We start from the raw sequence: 21584 nt of genomic DNA on the forward strand, positions 1-21584 counted from the left end.
GTTGCTGAAGACCTATTCTACCCCGGATCTTCACGGGTGCTGAATGTTTGAAACCTTTTTGTAGTGCCATTATATTGTTTGAATATTGTCACAAAAAGACATAAAACCATACCCACTCATCCACTAGTTTGTCCCACAGTCTATTTTCTCTACTGCCGAGTTCTCCCTGCAATGCTAAAGCCCTAAATGGAGCAAGTCTAGAGTTTCCCAGGTTAATCCACCAACTCATAGGGGCTCCTTTTCAATTTAAATGGGTTTATTTGTTGTCATCCAAATTATATTTGTTCAGGGACTAAGTGTTAGTCTAACTCATCCACGTGAGTATATATATATATGTTGCCTGGCTCTGAATTGTCCATCTATGGCTTGCGAGTGTTGAGTTACATCGATGGCCTTTATTCCCTAACACACGAGGATATATCTACAGCAATATTCCAAATCACATCAATCTATATTTCAATTTACCTAAGCTGAACTTGAAATGGAGAAGTTGGTGCAACATCCACGATGTCACAGTGGATGGATCCAGACAAAGGATATTCACTCGCAATTATTTTCTTCGGTTCTCATCTTGTTTGGTTGTCATGAAAACAGTGCCCTAGAAACGGGTACATTTATTTATACGCAGACAAAAGAAGGGTATTATTATCGCCAAATGTTATCAAGACCTACCCAGTCTCAGCAAGTGTCTGCGGTAACTTGACACCCTGGTATGTGACCCTAACGGTTACTTCAGAAGAAAGAGCACCTAAATTTGCATGTTGAGGTTTATGTCTATTCATTCTCACCATCATACCACATATTTAACGGTTTCTCAAAGTTTCCTATCTGAAAAAATGCTACGCTCCGTTAATGATGATGGGAGGTATTTTCATTGCTGGCTGAGTATAGTGTCAGCTGAATTTAAATCAGATAGCACAGGCTGATGGTTGTGAGGTTGACTTTCAAGCGGTGTTGGAAAAAACACACAATATTGTCTAGGCTTGTAATACCTTACTGCTTAAAATCTGGGTCACTCCTGAAAATTCAGTTCAGATTGTTTCTCTCTCATTTCTAAATAAGACTAAAATATGTAGAAATGAATTACCAGAACTGTAAACAGTGATCAAACTGATGTGTTTCAACAAAATGGATTAAATACCTTCATAAAGGTTTTGTTTGTTTAAATGATATTTCTGCAATGCTTATATCAAAGGTTGAGATTAATCACAGTGTTTGAATATGTCATTTTGTCAGGTTAATGCATATATCAGAGTCAGATCTGTGACTTAAACTTTAAAATAAATGTGAACTATACTCCAGATGTTGTAATGGAAAGGAAATATTCTGGCCGAGTATATAAGAATTGACTAATGGTTAAAGCATTTGCTCATCATGCTGAAGACCCGGGTTTGATTCCCCCTATGGGTAAAATGTGTGAAGCCCATTTCTGGTGATGTTGCTGGAATATTGCTAAAAGCAGCATAAAATCAAACTCACTCAGATAATGAGTGAGTGAGTGAGTCATTTGGGATTTAGGTTGTTTTTAACTGTAAATACCACAGCGTGTCAACTTGAAGTAGGAAGAAAGCACAAAGACTTAGACTAGACTAACCCTTAGTCTCTGAATATATATAAGTTTTATAATAACAAATAACATTTAAATTGAAAAGGAGCCCCTGTGAGAACGGAGACTCAGAACCTGAACCTGAGGAAATCTAAACTTGCTTCATTTCAGGCTTTAGCATTGTAGGAAGGGCTGGGCAGTAGGAGATAATGCAGTCGAGTGACTGTGAGACAGTCTAGTCTCAGACATTTACAGCTTGAGTGAAACCCATGAGCCCGTGGTGCAGGCAAACCAAGGATCATGAACAGGGCCAACACAGAGACCGAGATTCAAACCATACAAAGGCTCATTATGGACAAATGTATAAAACTTCAAAATATGTGTCAGGTAAAACAGCAGTCATGACTGTTCTTGTTAGCAGACTGCCACTGGCTAAATGTTTCAAAAGTGGAAATAAGATTAATTGGCAAATGTACTTGTTATACTCACAAATTTTGCATATTTTGAACAGTTTTTGTGTCTATTTTCACTTTAATTCTATGGTTTGTTTTTAGGAAATTAACTTCCCTCAAAAAGGACAAGTTTTGATTGTTTCCATGGTTACAGCCTTGCACCTGTTTTGATAGGATGTTTAAAAGGGTGGTTGATTGTGCATCTCACTTGACAGGTGTACAGGGTGGTGTTGGTAGCTCAGTGGGTAAAGTGTTCTCCCATCACACTACAGGCCCGAGCTCAGTTCTAACAAGGTACAATGTTGGAATCTCCTTTCTGGTTTCCAGTGCCATGACTGTCTGTACACACTTCACACAGTGTGTCCAGTGACTACCTCAGTTATTGGGATGATTACGGTACTCACTGTTTGTATAAATCCAGCAGTCTGACACTATCAAGAGCCTTTGCTGTACGTTGTGTACAAATGGGATTGTTAAATGGCTGGGTTTGACTCCAGTGTAATCTCTGCTTATGACTCATCCCAAATTTGTGGCGAGATCTCTGTTTGTTAAGATTTAAAACCAATTTAATTCTTGATTAAAAATACCCATATGTCTAGGTCATTCAAACATGGGCATGTTGTGTGTGACATGCTGTGTTACCTCAGCCGAGTAGCCTGGTTTGTGATGGAATTGTTTTAATCTTGTTGGGTAAACCTTTACATCTCAGATAAACATGCTGGCATCATGAAATGAAACAATATTTAGAATAAATTTACCATTTTTGGTTTCCACTATAATATACAATACATTTTATCAAGTATTATTTGTAAAATATTTAAGAAATTTTATCGTTTATGAGAGTTTTATTTTCTTATTGTTTCATCATGTAATGAGCTGACCAGCTAATAAAACAAAATTAAAATAAAGCAAACCAGCAGCAAACTTCAATGCTTGTCCATGTTATGGTGCTGGTGGGGTATCCTGGGTTCTGTGTAAAACCTACATCTTAAAGATATGAAACATAGCCACCTTTCTCTGTAAAAGCTCTCTATCCCTCATACTATGGTATTCCAGGAGACAATATGTCCCCAATGCCCAATGCTGGGTGTTAGAGTCTATCGTGTCCTCACAATGTCACTTATCCGTGATGATCCAGGTTAGACCTGGTCTTCAGTAACCCATGCTTGTCGTAAGAGGTGACTAACGGGATCGGGTAGACAGACTCGCTGACTTGGCTGACACATGTCATCATATCCCAAGTGCATAGATCGATGCTCATGCTGTTAATCATTGGATTGTCTGGTCCAGACACAATTATTTACACATAGCTGGAATATTGCTGAGTGGGGCGTAAACCTAAACTCACTCACTCACAATGTGACCTCTCTGACGTGTTTCACCTACCCCTACAAAGTTACCTGTTGCTCATGGTATCAACCACAGGTTTGCTTGACTAAGACTGTGACTCAATATCCAATCATATTTTATCAAGTCCAATATTTCACTAATATTTTACTAACAATTTGATGTTTTTGCCATTCCGTCCACAGAAATTCCGAGATATGTTGTGATGATCTGACTCCCCAGTAAGTATAGATGAGCCGATTCCTCCCCACCATCTGGTGATGTCCGCCAGTGCTGACCACAGAGTGCATGGTTACTAAGCCATGAAGAAATCTTCAGGTTATCCAGTCCCACTACACTTCATGCATGCACTTCCATCGGGGGCCCTGTAGAGGTGGGCATTAATTAGTTACATTTCATTTCAGCAGATTTAAGTACTGACTGTGAGATCACTGCCAATAAGAGCTGCGGGAGGGTATTTGAGTACATAACGTAGAAATCATTTTCACATTTATGGCTTGACCATAAAGATATTGAAATAACTGATACGATTCATGTTCCAATATGGAATGGGTGGTCATCAATATTTGAAGGTAACAGAAAAGAATTTTAACAGTGTCAAGAATGTTTAGGTACTGTAAGTATGACATTGTCCAAGATCATTTTACCATACTAGCATGTGTAGTGTGTCATGACACAGGAATATTTATGTACCATTGATATAATATTTTAGTTAATGTACCGTTCAGGCAGATGTGTATCATGATGATACAAGAATATTTATGTACCATTAATATAATATCTTAGTTAATGTACCGTTCAGGCAGATGTGTATCATGATGATACAAGAATATTTATGTATCTATAATATAATATCTGAGTTAATGCACCATACTGGTAGTTGTGTATCTATGTACCATAGTATCATGATAGTGTGATACACTACCATACCTCTGTACTCTTCACAGCCACCAGTATATCAGCTGTGGTGTGCCTGCACCAGGATCAGAATCAAACTCAGAAGACATCCAGGTAGGTTCTGCAGGAGATTTTGGTTTTACACTGTTTTCAGCAATATGACAGCAATGTCACAATGGCCTGTAGATAAAGGTATCTGGACTAGACAATCAAGTGATTGATAGTACATGCAACAATCCACAATATGCCGATGTGTATTCACTAAGTCACCAAGCCTGATCACCCAATACAAGTCGTCACGATATGGCTGCGATATTGCCGATGTGACGTTAAATATTAACTCACTCACCCAATACAACAAACCAACATTTACACCCACCATAGGCTGCTGCAGGCCTATTCAAACCTGGAATCCCAGCATGTTCCACGGGTAAAACCCCACTTGATCACCCTTTGCCCCCTCCTTACCTGGCCTTAATTACCCCTCCTCCCCCTTCCCCAGTCCTCCCTCAGGTAAATGTGTGGGAGGATGATGGCCACAACAGGCTCAATCTGACATGATCCCTGAGCTAATACCATGCCAAGATGGTTTCTGCCTCAATTACAGCTAGAAGAAGATGTCAAACAAGACAGGTTCGACAAAATGAACTTTGTAAATACCCAAATATTTTCCACTGATTAGTGATATACCTTTGTGGTTTTCATGTGTACTGTTAATTTCTTAACTCTTTTTCGTACAAGGACCTGGACCAAGTTTCACAAACAGATGTTAGAGCTAACATGATCATAACTCCCATACTGCATGATAAACTTGGAAGTGGTAGTGTTAGGATCAGTTTGTATGTATACTATTCAACTGAAGTTAAGAACACCTGATTCTATATATAGAACTGTATCTGTTGGCTGATGGGTAATGCAACACACAGCTTCCAATTGTGGGTGTCCTTTGACTACTTTTAGGGGCAGTAGGGTAGCCTAGTGGTTAAAGCGTTCGCTCGTCACACTGAAGACCTGGTTCGATTCCCCCCATGGGTACAATGTTTGAAGCCCATTTCTTGTGTCCCCACCATGATATTGCTGGAATATTGCTAGAAGCGGTGTAAAACCATACTCACTCATTTAACTTCTTTTAAGTAGTATATCCAAACAAGCTCTTAGCTCTAATATGATCTGAACTTCCTTACTTTAACATGGTAATACTGTAACCATAGCACTAAGATGGCTTTCTACCTACCCCACTCAAAATAAGTTAAAGAATATCCAGTCTCTTTATACAAGAATATTTAATCTATTGTGGAACCTTCCTGCTATGGTTGGTCTTGGATTTGTTTTGAGTAGAATATATACAACCATATGACTGACCACAACTATGACAGTGAATAAACATTTCCATATATTATGTTAATAAATATATCTTTGTATTGGTGCCAGTAAGCTGACCTTCAAAGTTTGTTGTTTTGTGACATGTTGATAAATGGTATGTCAAGGATATGTTTATAAATCATCAGGGGAACAAAAATATGTAATTGGAATAGATGCAGTTTGCAATGGATGAGTCGGACTGGTAAAGTCTTACAGTGCCCACACACATCATAGCTGGTTACAAGGGAAGAAAAAGGCAAAGAAAGTGTGAGAAGTTGATTGGATGACAACTGTTGGTGTTAGGAAGCAGATGATACATACGAAGATGTACCATTTATCAGTGTCATCGCCGCAGGCATCACCAGTAAAACATATCTCCTGTTCTGTGCAGGGTACCTCTGGAACTTTTTGCAGCTCCGAAACTGTTAAAGCATGGCAACCCCCATGACAAGGTGAGAGTGAATTTGGTGTGATGAGAGGGTTAGTTTTCTAAACTTTGTTTGGAACATGCTGATTTGAAAAAAATGGAAGGTGAAAGAGAAATTCATTTTTCATTCTTTTCGTCAGCGTAAGGTAGAAATATTTAAAACAAATTACTGTGTCATCGATATAAATAAATAATTTGAAGTAATAATTAAAATGTTTACTTAATATTTTGAGGAAAAATGATAATCAAATTAGAAATGTGTCAATATATTTCATCATTTGACCTCCCAGAATTTGGAACAAACAGAAAGTCTATCCTGAATTCTATTTGAATAGAAATTTAGTTTGTGGTTTGTGCTGCTTCCATTTTGTTTCTGACTTGCAAATAACAGGAAATGCCATTCAGCCAATCAGAACCCATACAGTTATGATGCAATTACAGAAAAATATTTAACTCTTCATACCTTGCCCAAATGAATAATGAAAAATGAATTAATGTAATCAGATTAATATTTCATTGCTGAGACACTGTTCACAGTTCTTGTACACCAAATAGTGTCAAGTATGAAGAAGTAATATACTGTTACTGTATAACCTGAAGACAATCATTATGGAGCAATGTCTACAACAAACTGTGGACTTTCCCTGTTTTTAGTTTCATCATGCAATGACAATAATGCAACAAAAATGTGTTTCTGTTTGTGTCATTTGAATTTTGGAGGTCAGTGCTATTTTCCCCATTGCTCATTTGAAATTTAGGTTTTAGCCATCCATAAGAGTTATCTTCCCTTTACTGTGTGACCGCCTCAGTACACTATGTACAAAACTTTACCAGTTTGGTTCTTCATGGAATGAAATTTCAACACCTTCCTTGCTGTACAAATACACACTCGTATTTCTGTGTCTCTGGTTGTCTTCTGTCATTTGCTGTGTAATGGCATGACAGATTAACTTGGGTAATATGAAAGAATCAGGTGTTCCTTAACTTGTTTTGAGCGATATACTTCACGATGAACATGAACATTCCGGCACGTGTGTGTTTGATTTGGTGTGTTTGGCGTACGCACCTTGGAGCTCTGTTGACCCACGGGGCTGGATTTAGTCTTGTAATTACAAACTGCATGGAACAGTAGCTAGCTGATCGTAGCCAGATCTCCTGGAGGAACGGCCAATTACCTTGATACAGTATCAGGCATGAGACTTTATTCTGTCTTTATTGAGATGTCTGCAGAAAGAAGGGAAACGTGAGATGGCTTCCATTGCATGTGTGTGATACCTCTGAGGAACATTTTCAGGGAAGTTTACTATCTTGTAACATGGTTCCCATTTTCAGACAGTCGGCTGATACAACATTTAGATTTAGACAACCCATTCATTCAGACTTTCAGATAATTACTTGATACAACATTCAGACAAACCCACAGTGACATTCAGACAGTTTCACCTAATTCAACATTCAGATTTACCCAGTCTAACATTTAGAAAGACCAAGGAATCAAATTCAGACAGTTGCCTGGTCGATCCAGGTGAACTCAGGTTAACATTCAGAACTGATTCAACATTCAGACAAACCGAATTCAACTTCCAGGTGAACCTAGTCCAACTTTCAGACAGACCTAATGCAATATATTCAGCATCATAATTTAAAGATATAAGGATCTTTGTTACTTTAATACTGTTACTGCGTATGTGTGCCCTAAGAGGTTTTGTTTCTTAGCCCAAGTTGTTTGGAAAATTGCCAGGTTTTCTTTGTCCTGTCTGATTTTCTTGGGACAAATTATTTCTTTCTTTTTGAGGTTAGACACAGAAAGGACATGTCTGGGTCATTGGGAAATATCATAACTAATGCTTGAGTAAAATATTTCTTGTTCAGTCAGTAAAACACAAGTCGGTTTTCTCACGGATGATCTGAATATGGTGGATGGCTGCAAAGTGTCCCCTGGCTGATCACGTGACACAATTTGAAGACAGCGTTGGTCGTTGCTCATGCTGTCAATCACAGGCTTGCATGACCCAGAATATTTGCATTGCCCCATCACATAGCTAGAATACTGCAGACTTTGGCGTACAATAACATTCACAGACTCTGCAACGTGTTTGCTCCCTAAACATGGGGACCGTTTCTTGTAAGGCCGGGGTTCCCCAGTATCATGCCGGCAAAACATCAACGACGACGACCATTTGGATTCTCCAGGTACGTCTTCTCATAAAAGGTGCTAATGAGCTATTAAATAAAAAAGCTAGTATCAGGAATGTAGGTATCCTGACACAGAAGCAGTATACCAGTACAGGAGTGGCCGTAACGTCTGATCTATGCAGACTTACCATTATTTATCAGGAACCCGTGGCACCAGATAGCACCAAGGTAGACACGCCAGTACTGTAGTGTCAGCTCTACCTTGTGTAAACTCATTGTTCCTGACACGATAAAAGATCATCTCAAAAGTCAGCCGTGTTAATTTGTTTTCTTAAAACTTTGAATCTTTCGATTCCCCTTTATTTATTTTGTTCGCCCTTATCGTTTATATTATCACGTTTTTGTACTCTTTTCCTGGTAGAAAATATACAACTAAAACAACAGGTAAATTGTGAAAGTGTGCTTGAGACAATCCCTGGATTGCGTGACGTCAAAGGAGAAAACTCCCCACAGTTGGGCATGGTGCACGGAGCTTTCTTTAGCCCTTTGTTTATCGGGCGGATTCTGTCTCGTTTGTGTGCCGGGTCTGGCTGGCCTTCTGTATATAAACACACTAATTACCTCAAATTTAAGGAATCACCAGCAGGTATGGCCTGGCCTGGTTTTATCTCTGTAATTACTAATGATAACATAATACTACCTGTGTCTAGTAATTCTATCTCTTTGTTTGTGCACCATGGGGTCAGCTTGCTTTCTCTGTGTAACTCTATATTAGGAGGATGAGCATAGTTGCTGTTGTTAATTGTAGTTGTTGTAGAGTACCATCTATGTAGTGTATGTATGATACCAGATAATGTGAAATAACACCTACAATTGTAAGGCAGTATGCTGCCATACCCACCAGCCCGCCAGATGATATAATCCGTTGTTCCACCCTTTTTCAGTAAATATACATGTACTACTTTTACGCTTATTCAGCTATATCCCATAGTCTCCAGGTATATATCCAGTTATACCACAGTAGTCTGTATTTAATCGGGACTGATACAGGCAGACCAGTGGCTGGCAGGAGAGCATCGATCCGCTCCTTCATACTGTGACGCGCCATCATTATGACTGATATGATTTGTTTGTATGTCTGAAAATATTGTTGCTTTTAATAAGCGTTTTAGTTTGAATCATTAGAGATATAATATTTTAAAGTTATATTGGTTAGGAAGTCAGTGGTTCAGTGTCGGCTTGGGCAAGTCAAGAAGATATGGTATCCAGGGAGTCGAACGCAGGTGTGCAGCGTGACTGGAGTACTGGCTGTGATTGGAACATTGGCATCAATTGAACCACATAAACCCACATTAATTGTCGTGCAAAAGAAAGTTTGCTTGGTGGTGGTTAACAGTTGAAACAAACAACTTGATGTATTTGTCATATGTTTCATGTGGGACTTTAAGTTTAATGTTTTAGCGACTGGTTTCAGTCTTGTAACGTTTCTCAAGTGTATACTGTATTTTACCCAAAGGTTTAGAATCATATTGATTTGAAAGAAATATATGAATGTTGTACTCTCAAATCTGGGGCAATCTAGACTTTCCAAATCAGTCTTGACTTGAGTAGGAATATTATTTGGTATATTCTCTAGGATCTGGAAAACAGAGGACCTTATTGGATCATGTTCATGATACAATACCATAGATTCAGTTTGGCCTAACTTTAAAGTTCAGCACAAATCCTACAAAAGCGTCACAATACCCACAGACGTTATTTGTGAAATATTGAACATTGCAAGACACACCGACTGATGCTGAGCGTCTTCAGAAGGTGTTCAATTGACTGTTCACCGTTATAGCTTTTTCTAAGCCCTGGGTGTGCCTGGCGCTTTAGTATGTCAACATCATACACTGTATGTACATTATGTAAACAATGTCGGTCACTCGAGAGTAGAAAGTAATGGAGAATGACCACAGGAATCCTTGATTTAAAACATAAGGCAGTGTTGCCTTACAGAAGATGTGTGTATATCATGTTTACACTTAATGTTGGAAACGTGAAATTAATAAACATGTTTGGGGTTGGTCCGGTGTTTATCTTTAATGTGAAAAGGATAAAAACTGTCACGAAACAAAGAGGAGACAAAACGATTTGGATAAAAAGATCAGAAACATTGCACCAGCCTCAGTTACAACCAGGACAACGTGCGTTAAAGATGACGTATATACACAAGTGCCAGATCACATCACCTGGAGAGAGAGAGAGAAAAAAACAGAGTGCGCAATGCAGCAACTTGGATCTGCTGGTGTTGTACAAGGAGGTTCAATTTATTCTCCATGAAAGACGTACAAAGATTGGCGTTCCACTTGGATCTGATCAGAATGCCAATACATAATTGATATGCTATAACAGATCCATCGGGTTTGTAGTTTTATTAAATGTCAACAAATGTTGCAAATTATCCATTGAACAAAAAGGAAGCGATCATATAATAAGAAGTTTGTAAGGGAAAACAGAAGCAATGGTGGTCAAGATTGATGTCGTCGGGAATGTTATGAAGAAACAAGGGGTGAAGTGCGGTCAAACTGATTGCAACAGTGATGTACAAAGACAACGTCCACACAACCAGAGACCATAGACCGCAACCAACACGTACACCCAAGAACAGAGGCACAGAAAGCATCGTGTTAAGATGACGAGTCTCAGTGCTCTAGAAAATGCAAGCATCAATTTCATTTACAACGTCCAACTCTCAAAATTATTAATGTTCAAACACCAGACAATAGAACACGCGAAAGAGAGAGTCCAGTATATACTTCCGCTTCCTCAAGATCCAGGTTAGAACTGATCTTCAGCAACCCATGCTTGTCGTATGAGGTGTCTACCGGGATAGGGTAGTCAGGCTCGCTGACGTGGTTGATGCATGTCCTCGTATCCCAGTTGCGTAAATTGATGTCCATACTGTCAACCCCTGTAGTGCCTGGCTTCTTTGACAGACCGGCGCCATATAGCAGAGTTGAACTCAGAGACTGACGCTTAGTCTCTGAATATATGTAATATTGAAGTCTCAGAATATATGTAATATTGATAGTAACAAATATCCATTTAAATTGAAAAGCAGCACCAGGGACATCTAACTTGCTTCATTTAATACTTCAGCACTGCAGGGAGGGCTATAGCCTGTCATCCAGACTCTGAAATGAACGTATCCAAGAAAGCCTTTGCAAGTCTAGATTATGCAACGAAGTCTAGATTTCCACAGTTTCTGAAAATGAAGAAAGTCTCAGGTCTCCTTTTCATTATATCTTATTTTTTTTATTATGAACTGGGTTTTTCTGTAAAATATGTTCATTTCTGAGACTACAGAGACTAGTTGTTAGTCTAGGAGGGCTATAGGCAGTAGGGAAAATAATGAGGTTCAGAGACTGTGAGACAGACAACATCACCTACAGTATGGACCATGCCTTGTATTATCGGGTGTGTGACGTCATCGCTGTTACGCTGCTGAGCGATACGGATGATACCAACGGCATCAAGACGTCGGTCTCTCACACATGTAGTCGTATCAAATAAGAATGCATAAGGAACGAAGGTGAACGAAATGATCAAGAACGTGCACACGATACAAACAGGCATGTACAGTCGGACATAGATAGAATGACCAAAGAAAGATGACGTTCGCAAATTAACTTGAACGTTCGACATGATCAAGCATGGATGTGGCGAATGATACCAACAGGCATCGTGAGGTCGTTTTTTACAACATGGTCGTACACGAAAACTAACGACGGTGTATGAAATAAACTTTGGACTTCTGAAACAAAACAGACAACTGTGATTCAAATTGTACCAACAGGAAACGTGACATCATATTACAAGATCTATGAAACGAATGTGGTGGATATCGTAAATAAAAAGAATGAATGAATAACTATGATAAGAAAAACAAAAATACCTTGAACTTTTGACATGATCAAAACCAAATGTGGTGCCAATGATACCAGTAGCCATAGTGACGGCGGTCTCGCCACGTACCGTCGTATATAAACAACAATGGTAAGTGAGTTGAGTTTTTACTCCGCACTCAGCAATATTCAAGTTATATGGCGGCGGTCTGTAAGTAATCGAGTCTGGACCAGACAATCCAGTGATCAACAACATGAACATCGATCTACTCAACTGGGATACGGTAACATCTGTCAACCAAGTTAGTGAGCCTGACCACCAGATCCCGTTAGTCATCTCTTACGACAAGCATGGGTAACTGAAAATATATTCTTACCCAGATCTTCACGGGTACATGGGTAAGTAACGGGTGGAAGAAGTCAACTGTTAGTCAACATCTCGAAATCAATAAAGGTTAAAGACTTTTTGAGTTCAATGTACACAAGAATGCCTCCTGAAACATCCTAAATAAACATTTTTCACACATTTTCGATTATCACTAAAACTACCTTTGTTATAGATCCAGAACATGCAGGTGCTCAAATGATCAGACAAATCTCTGAAAGTTTTTCTCATTTTTTATGTATGCGATCTCTTTGGCTTAAAAAGGTTCTAGCCTATCCCAGTTCCTACTTTGAATTCAAGTAAGGGTCATTTGAAATATTTATATTTTTTATATGTCGAGGCCCAACTTTCATTTTAGAATCATTATCGTTGACATTAGGTGCTAGGACACATCTGGAATGTGTAGTTTGGACATGACTGCAGCGTAAATAATATTGACAGACACAAAACGTTGTCTGGGGAAGGGTAGGCGATAGCGGATGTGTCGCATGCATAATTCAAAAAGCACGAAGCGGATATACGGATATGACGAAAACATGGTATGAACAACATGGTAAAAAAATAGACTACTCTTTTGATTGGTCAAAGTTAGCGCGTGGGTATACAGACTGACACAAATTATTTAAAAAGAAAATAACTCAATTTCCACCTCTACGCCTGTATAACTGACTCTCATGACGTGAATTTATCAAAATGCCTCAAACATACGATAAGTTTAAACAAATAAGTTCGAACTGTTCGCTGTGAAATTAACGAATTTCAAATTTTAGTTCAAATCAAACACGCTTCCGGTTTCAAGTCTCTTTTAAGCAGGATGACTCTATTAGTGGTTACGAGAGGTAATTCACAACGTATATCTTAACTATATACTTCAACCACTTCACACAGGAATCTGCAGCGATAGAAAACATTTCCTGGTGTGTCAAAATATGAGTAGACAAATTGAAAAGATAAGAAAGTTTATTCACTCCATCCTTTCTTTTATCTTTCTATTCCTCATGTAATAAAAACCAGATCGGGACGCTGTTACGTGGAGGGAGAGGGGGAGGCGCTGGTAGCGGGGGAGCTGATTACCCATACCCAAGCTATATGATTCCGCCAGTGATAACTGACTCGGAGAAGGAGAGGCATGGAAGATACAATCATAAGCGGAAACTCCCGACAGTTTATCTCGTTTGCGTATAATTTCTAAATAAATTCACCAGATAGGGATAAACATTTTAACCCAACTCACACTGCAGACGTGCGTTTATATCCCACGAATGTTACCATTTTTTTCACGTTGAAACTATAACGTAAATTTTCATGGGTTTTTTAAGACCTTTGCCGTCTGTGGTCAGAATTGAATTATGCCAGAATGTGCATGTGTGCCGTCGGGGGTGAAGTCGAGTAGCTGGAGGTGCAATAAATGGGGATGTTGCGTGCAGGGGCGTCCCTCTTATGTCGAACTTCCATACCTCGACACATGGCTTGACAATAATTCCGTGAAATCCAGCAAATTGTGTAGATTTTTGTGCACATATTTCAGCATTAAAGGTGATTTACGTCTGTTGGTCTTTTTTGAATAACTAAATTTTCATGAAAATACAAAGAAGTTCAATGAAATCGGATTCTTTCATATCTCTATGGTTAATATGTCATGGTATAATTTCTTTTAAGTGCTGGATGTGTCATGTGACACGGTTTTTTTCCGAAACAAATATATTAATGAAGATTAAAGGATTAATTTTAGTAACTTTCATTGAATTTGGTAGTTCATATGCAAATATAATTCCGATGACAACAGGGCCATTTAATGGCCATTATTATACACATTTGTATTATTATATGTTTTGATACTCATATATATATATGATTCATTATACATCTTGTTTATGTATAGTCCGTTTGACTTTATTTGAGACCGATGAATTGCTCACTAACACAAAATCTAATAAATGCAACAAAATCAAACTTTGCACAGTCACATGAAATCGACAGACCAACTCTGATGATTTGTCTCATAATTTTGGACACCCGAATAAAAAAGTTGTTTTACAAACGATCATTATTTTGTTGTCACTTTTAGCTGTTTCTTACGAGGGAGGACCACTTGCTGGTAGAACAGCCAGGTAATCAACAAGCGTGTGCAGTGAAATATCAACTTCACACGTACAACTCGCACACCTGGCATTTATTAGTTTTTGTGTTAGTGAGCAATTCATCGGTCTCAAATGAAGTCAAACGGACTATAGTTTATAGAATATTGTCACTGTTTCTGCATGGAACGTTTGCTCAATGATCGAGTGTTGTTTTACGGCGCTGGTAGCCATCGTCCAGCTGCATCACACCATATTTTAGTCAAACGGATCAGTCTCTAAAGGGCGACAATCCAGAACTGCAGATCAGCCAAGTCACTGACCATTCCAGCGAGTGAGTGAGTCAGTGAGTCAGTCAGTCAGTCAGTCATGCTGCTCTCTTGCTGTTGACTTAACATATCCATGTGCTTTTAAACTTTATTATAACCTCATATTATCCTTGCCTTTGCATGTGTTGCTGCCGGGTACCGCTGGTAGCAGGACACACTGATCTTCTCGCCAACACTTAGTATCATCAGCGATGAATTGTGATTCATAAACACTTGCATGTGATAACATCGCAGTCATACAATCAGCTCATATTTTTGCGGAATTTCTTCTGAATATTGAAAGGGTTTGTCGTGTAGTTTACATTGAGCAGCATGTACATATGTAGCATAGATGATATCTCCGTGTGGTTCAGGGAGGGTCTGAAATGAGCTGGAAATGGTATTATGCCTTTTTTCGACCCTATGTTGACAACCAAATCACCCCCTGGAAACCCTCAAGATGCTATCTGTTCCATGCAGTTTTATCATACGGGAATGCAGGGAGCACGCTGAGTGGCTGTCGCAGACAGTATTCCAGGAGAGTTCCATTTGCTTTAACTTTACTCCTCTGCTAACTCGGGTTCACTTTAGTTCCTTCCTTCATATCAAATTGATTGGTTTGGACCCAAAGCAAAAACACGGAAACGTTCAATATATGTTAATGAAATGTAAACTGATTTCACCTAGCATATTGTATTAATCGTGTAAGCTTTGGGGTACTTTTCAATCTATCGAGTTCTAAGCGGGAGCGGAGCGTTGGATGGTCCTATGACTCAATGAAGAACCTTTTCTCTGATGTTGAATTATCATTTTCCATGAGGATAAAAATAATGAAAGCGTAATTATTATAACCATAAGAAAAAGTCCACAGTACGATTCCTACCTAATCTGTCTCACAGTCCCTGAACCACATTATTTTCCTTGCTGCCTAGCCCTCCCAGCAACGCTAAAGCCCTAAATGAAGCAAGTCTAGATTTCCGTACATTTTAAATGGGTTTATTTATTACTATCAAAATTATATATGTTCATAGACTACGTGTTAGTCTAGATTTCTACTGTGGCATAAGTGGAGGAGAATGTGAAAATTCCTGTCTTTATGTTGAGCTTTCTGGCACTGTATTGGCTATAGGGGCCTACCTCAATCTCTTACGTAACGCTATAGTCAAAGTGTCTAGGTGAATGAGCGTTTGAAAAACGTACAAGCAATATGTCATTTTCCAAACGTGCCTGAACATCGGTTTTGATCATTTTGATCACTGGATTGTTTGGTCACGACTGTGTACAGACCGTCGTGTATGTCATTAGTACTGCAGTGAATCACTGGTCAACGGGCAAAGACTCCATACAAATTATGTGAGAGGTGGGCGCCGACGGAGCAGGACGCGCTGACACGTTTCGCTAACACCTGGTGTCATCACTGATTTTCTAATTTCTCAACTACTTTGCCTAATAAATCTAAAGGCATCAGTTTCGGCAGAGACGTGAAACTGCTTATTCTGTATGTTCATGCAAAACAGAACAGGAGGAGTGTCATGCAAATTGTGTTCGTGTAATGTCCCTCTAACAAAAGAACGATTATAATGGGTATACAATCTACAAACAACGGCTATTTGTTATTTTTCAAATGCCAGAAAATGATGCCATTATTGCCCAAGCATGTCTTATATATGCAAATTGTATGTTCCCAAACCACGGTGTTGTTCTCCATCTGCACACAGGTGTAAACTGTCACTCAGCGTAATGGCCTCATGTCACTACTGAATGGATCTCGTGTACGCATGACGGAAGTCATCCCATGGAGGGAGGCGGATGTTGTCATTTAGGAAATAACCCTATCCACTGGTATGAATATTCATAAGTCCAACCACATATATTCACCGTGATGAAAGGGATATGTCTAGAAATAAGGTTTATTCTATTTTATTTAAAAAAATATATTTGAGGTCGAACTATTGCTGTTCACTGTTCATTCTGTTATGACAAACAACCACTGTTGTTTGAGTCCGTGCCTCCACCTATCGGGATTGATCTTATCGATGCTTACATCAATATTGCAAATAAAATTAATAGGTTTTCGATTTATGTGAGACTCTGTTGTTGTTGTCGTTGTTCTCTTGCCATGGCCATGTTGTAATTATTGTCTTAATGTTGATTACATTCATTCATGACATGTCGTTTGCTTTGTCGATGATGAAACCGTTTATATGTTTTGAGTTGGGGTCGTGATATTGAAGATATTTGAACATCATTACATTTGCGTTCCAGTTACACGTTATAACAGCGAATTGTAAATAGAATAATAGAGACAAACCCGTTTCCTTATTCCTAAGAAATGTACGCCAACAGCGGAGTCCTATTCACGTTCCCGACTATATTATATATGAATCACTATTGTGAGATGGTGAGTGTATCCTTTCCAAGTACACTTCAGAAAAGGCTTGACGTATATATGGTACAAGGCAGAGTAGTGGATTGCTTCACACATCATTTTTGTCAAATTTGGAAATGCCCTCCCTATGTCCACCCTAAAACCCTTTAGAAAACTCTACCAAGGCCTGTAACAATGATCAAACAGCTTCTGATCAGGAGTCTTATGCCTGTACAGTATATGTCTACCTTTGAGTCTGTGTGGTTCATGATGTCGCCTTCGGCACGTGAGAACTCGTAGAGCGCAGTAGTGCAGTGGTAAGGCGTCTGCCTTTCACGCTGAAGGCCCGGGTTCGATCCCCGGTGGAGGCACCTAGGTTCGGGTCCCGAGGTTTGCACATTTACGTAGTATCCTTGGACAAGTTACTAAGAGATCCACATTGTCTCAGTTCACGCAGCTGCAAAATGGGTACCCGTGAGGATGTGCTGGCAATGTGAGTGCGCCTAACAGGCAGCATGGCTGTATGGTCCCCAGGGAGTTGAAAAAGTATCGGAAAGTACCATAGTGTCCTATGACCGGTGATAGTAATGTACGTAGCGCCGTGAGCAGGCAATGTGCCTGGATATGAGCGCCATATAAGAGGACTATTACTATTATTATTACTATTACAAGAAATCCATCACCACCAAAGTATTATAACTGCCAACTTTATGATTTTGAGACTTGTTTCACAAAATTGTCGTTCAGGTTACACTGTCAATGTTACGTTTTATTATGTCTGAGTATAGTTCTCTGCTGCAGTTGTTCCGTCCCATCCTCCACGGACCAATCAGGAACTGCGATGCAGTGTGTGCCAGGTGAAGGATAGACACAGCCACGTGCAGCGTCCACACGTCCACACACGAAAAAATGGGATAATGAAAATAAAGATAACACACAAGAAATTTCCTCAGCCTCAAATTCTTAATCGATTTTTTTCAAACAGGTAAGTGCGTAATCGCCTCTTTGGCCACCCACGCCTCACTGGTCCAAGTCTCTGTCGAAGACTGTAGGGGTAGTGTGATTTGATTGGACAATTTGTACTTCATTACCTCACTATCAATACGTATAATGAGCAGAGTATCGGCTGTATATTCCCATACATACTGTTTGGAACTGTTTTACGGTGTTTGGGTATACTTGAAACGAATCCGTTATGCTTGTCAAGAAATCATGGCTTGGGGTAAAAAGATCAGCTTTGATTTAGGGGATAATTGTAACAAATGACGTTTTACTGTGACATGTCATGTAGTATTTTTTTAAGTTTTGAAATAACGGCACAGTTGGTTCCTATTCCTCGTTAGCACCACAGGACCTTTACAATACGGTCTGTATATATAGCTGCACAGCTGATCCTGTCACACCACTGAATATGACTGAGAATAGACAATATTATTCTGCGTTGTTTGCGTTGCAGAATGTTGTTATATGTTGTTGGTGTGCACAACGTTATTCCGCGCTTTTTATGTTGTACAGTGTTGGTTGTTGGTTTTGCACAATGTTAGTACAAGCCGTTAGTGGTGAACAGTGTTGGTATACGTCGTTGGTGTTGAACAGTGTTGGTCTACTGTGTTGGTGTTGCACAACGATGGTATACGTCGTTGGTGTTGCATAATGTTGGTATAAGTCGTTGGTGTTGCACAATGTTGGTATACGTCGTTGGTGTTGAACAGTGTTGGTATACGTCGTTGGTGTTGAACAGTGTTGGTCTACTGTGTTGGTGTTGCACAACGATGGTATACGTCGTTGGTGTTGCATAATGTTGGTATAAGTCGTTGGTGTTGCACAATGTTGGTATACGTCGTTGGTGTTGAACAGTGTTGGTATACGTCGTTGGTGTTGAACAGTGTTGGTATACGTCGTTGGTGTTGAACAGTGTTGGTATACGTCGTTGGTGTTGAACAGTGTTGGTATACGTCGTTGGTGTTGAACGGTGTTGGTATACGTCGTTGGTGTTGAACAGTGTTGGTATACGTCGTTGGTGTTGAACAGTGTTGGTATACGTCGTTGGTGTTGAACAGTGTTGGTATACGTCGTTAGTGGTGAACAGTGTTGGTATACGTCGTTGGTGTTGAACAGTGTTGGTCTACTGTGTTGGTGTTGCACAACGATGGTATACGTCGTTGGTGTTGCATAATGTTGGTATAAGTCGTTGGTGTTGCACAATGTTGGTATACGTCGTTGGTGTTGAACAGTGTTGGTATACGTCGTTGGTGTTGAACAGTGTTGGTCTACTGTGTTGGTGTTGCACAACGATGGTATACGTCGTTGGTGTTGCATAATGTTGGTATAAGTCGTTGGTGTTGCACAACAGTGTTGGTATACGTCGTTGGTGTTGAACAGTGTTGGTATACGTCGTTGGTGTTGAACAGTGTTGGTATACGTCGTTGGTGTTGAACAGTGTTGGTATACGTCGTTGGTGTTGAACAGTGTTGGTATACGTCGTTGGTGTTGAACAGTGTTGGTATACGTCGTTGGTGTTGAACGTTGGTGTTGGTATACGTCGTTGGTGTGTTGAACAGTGTTGGTATACGTCGTTGGTGGTGAACAGTGTTGGTGTTATACGTCGTTGGTGTTGAACAGTGTTGGTATACGTGTGTTGGTGTTGGTATACGTCGTTGGTGTTGAACAGTGTTGGTATACGTCGTTGGTGTTGAACAGTGTTGGTATACGTCGTTGGTGTTGAACAGTGTTGGTATACGTCGTTGGTGTTGAACAGTGTTGGTATACGTCGTTGGTGTTGAACAGTGTTGGTCTACTGTGTTGGTGTTGCACAACGATGGTATACGTCGTTTGTGTTGCATAATGTTGGTATAAGTCGTTGGTGTTGCACAATGTTGGTATACGTCGTTGGTGTTGAACAGTGTTGGTATACGCCGTTGGTGTTGCATAATGTTGGTATACGTCGTTGGTGTTGCACAATGTTGGTATACGTCGTTGGTGTTGCGTTGTTGGTATACGTCGTTGGTGTTGCACAATGTTGGTATACGTCGTTGGTGTTGAACAATGTTAGTATACGTCGTTGGTGTTGCATAATGTAGGTATACGTCGTTGGTGTTGCACAATGTTGGTATACGTCGTTAATGTTGCACAATGTTGTTATACGTCGTTGGTGTTGAACAATGTTGGTTTACTTCGTTTGGTGTTGAACAATGTTTGTATACGTCGTTGGTGTTGAACAGTGTTAGTATACGTCGTTGGTGTTGAACAGTATTGTTCGTGTTGCACAATATTAGTACACGTCGATGGTGTTGAACAATGTTAGTATACGTCGTTGGTGTTGAACAATGTGAGTATACGTCAATGGTGTTGAACAATGTTGGTATACGTCGTTGGTGTTGAACAGTGTTGGTATACGTCGTTGGTGTTGAACAGTATTGTTCGTGTTGCACAGTGTTGTGCAGATATCATTCTTTATGATCAATATGTTTATGGTGTCATTCGATATCGTCATAATATGTCACGATGTCATTCTATTTCATGTTGGTTCTTTGTGTCATTATGTGTTGTCATAATAGGTAACGATGTCATTCCGTTTGTCATAATGGTTCACAATATCATTTTGTATCGCCATATTGGTTTTAAATTATAATGCTATTTGGTGTTGTCATAATGTTCCAGGATGTCATTATGTGTTGTCATAATGGACAATAATTTTGTATTGTCATTGTCTTTTTAAATGGTATAATGTTTGTTAATGTCATTTGTGACGCCATAATGGTTCACGGTGTCATTCTCCTTGTCATTATGGTTTGTTGTGTCTTAATCTTTGTGTATTGTCATAATGATTCATAATGTCAATTTGTGTATTGTAGTAATGATTCATAATGTCAATTTGTGTATTGTAATAATGATTCATAATGTCAATTTGTGTTCATAATATCCCATGTCATCATAATGGCTCTTAATATCATTCTTTGTCGTCATAATAGTTTCTTAGAATGGCATTGTAATAATGGTGCAGCGGTTCCCTAAGCAGCTTCTGATGTCACCGTTAGTCACCAGAGCCGTGCTGTGATTACCAGGCACAAATAGTTAGGGTCGGGTCACCAGGTCTAATACCCTGATTGACTTCCCTGTAAATCAGTGAGTGTAACGACTCTGGTGTTCAGTAATCACCAGCTGGTGACACATCCGACAGATCCAGTTTAACACCATAAGACCTTCCCGGTTTTAACAGCCTTCCATTCTGGAATCTTTATATGCGGTCTTCTCGTGGTTACATTGGTGGCATCGTGTATTATACCAGATGTGATAGGAGAATGCAACATTGGACTATATTGTGGGAAGTACAATTATGTTGGAATGGAGACTTATTTTGAGACAGAATATATTTTAAAAGCTTGATT

General features: G+C 39.5%; 1 protein-coding gene and 1 long non-coding RNA gene across 2 annotated transcripts in view; one reads left to right on the plus strand and one right to left on the minus strand.

Annotated features, from left to right (window-relative positions):
- The first annotated feature begins 3530 nt into the window (after positions 1 to 3530).
- Positions 3531 to 21584, plus strand: part of LOC124274368 (fibroblast growth factor receptor 2-like) — a 60395-nt gene continuing 42341 nt past the window's right edge. Inside the window, exons 1-3 of the mRNA XM_046709744.1 lie at positions 3531 to 3718; positions 4293 to 4356; positions 17998 to 18181. The gene's annotated coding sequence lies outside the window, so the exon portion shown is untranslated. The remainder of the gene's footprint in view (positions 3719 to 4292; positions 4357 to 17997; positions 18182 to 21584) is intronic.
- The window catches only part of LOC124274369, a 30979-nt gene continuing 14779 nt past the window's right edge, over positions 5385 to 21584 (minus strand). The window contains exon 3 of the long non-coding RNA XR_006897923.1: positions 5385 to 9745. This is a non-coding gene — a long non-coding RNA (uncharacterized LOC124274369). The remainder of the gene's footprint in view (positions 9746 to 21584) is intronic.

This window comes from Haliotis rubra, unplaced genomic scaffold (assembly GCF_003918875.1).
Source record: "Haliotis rubra isolate DU_JTF1 unplaced genomic scaffold, ASM391887v1 Scf19, whole genome shotgun sequence".
NCBI lineage: Eukaryota > Metazoa > Mollusca > Gastropoda > Lepetellida > Haliotidae > Haliotis > Haliotis rubra.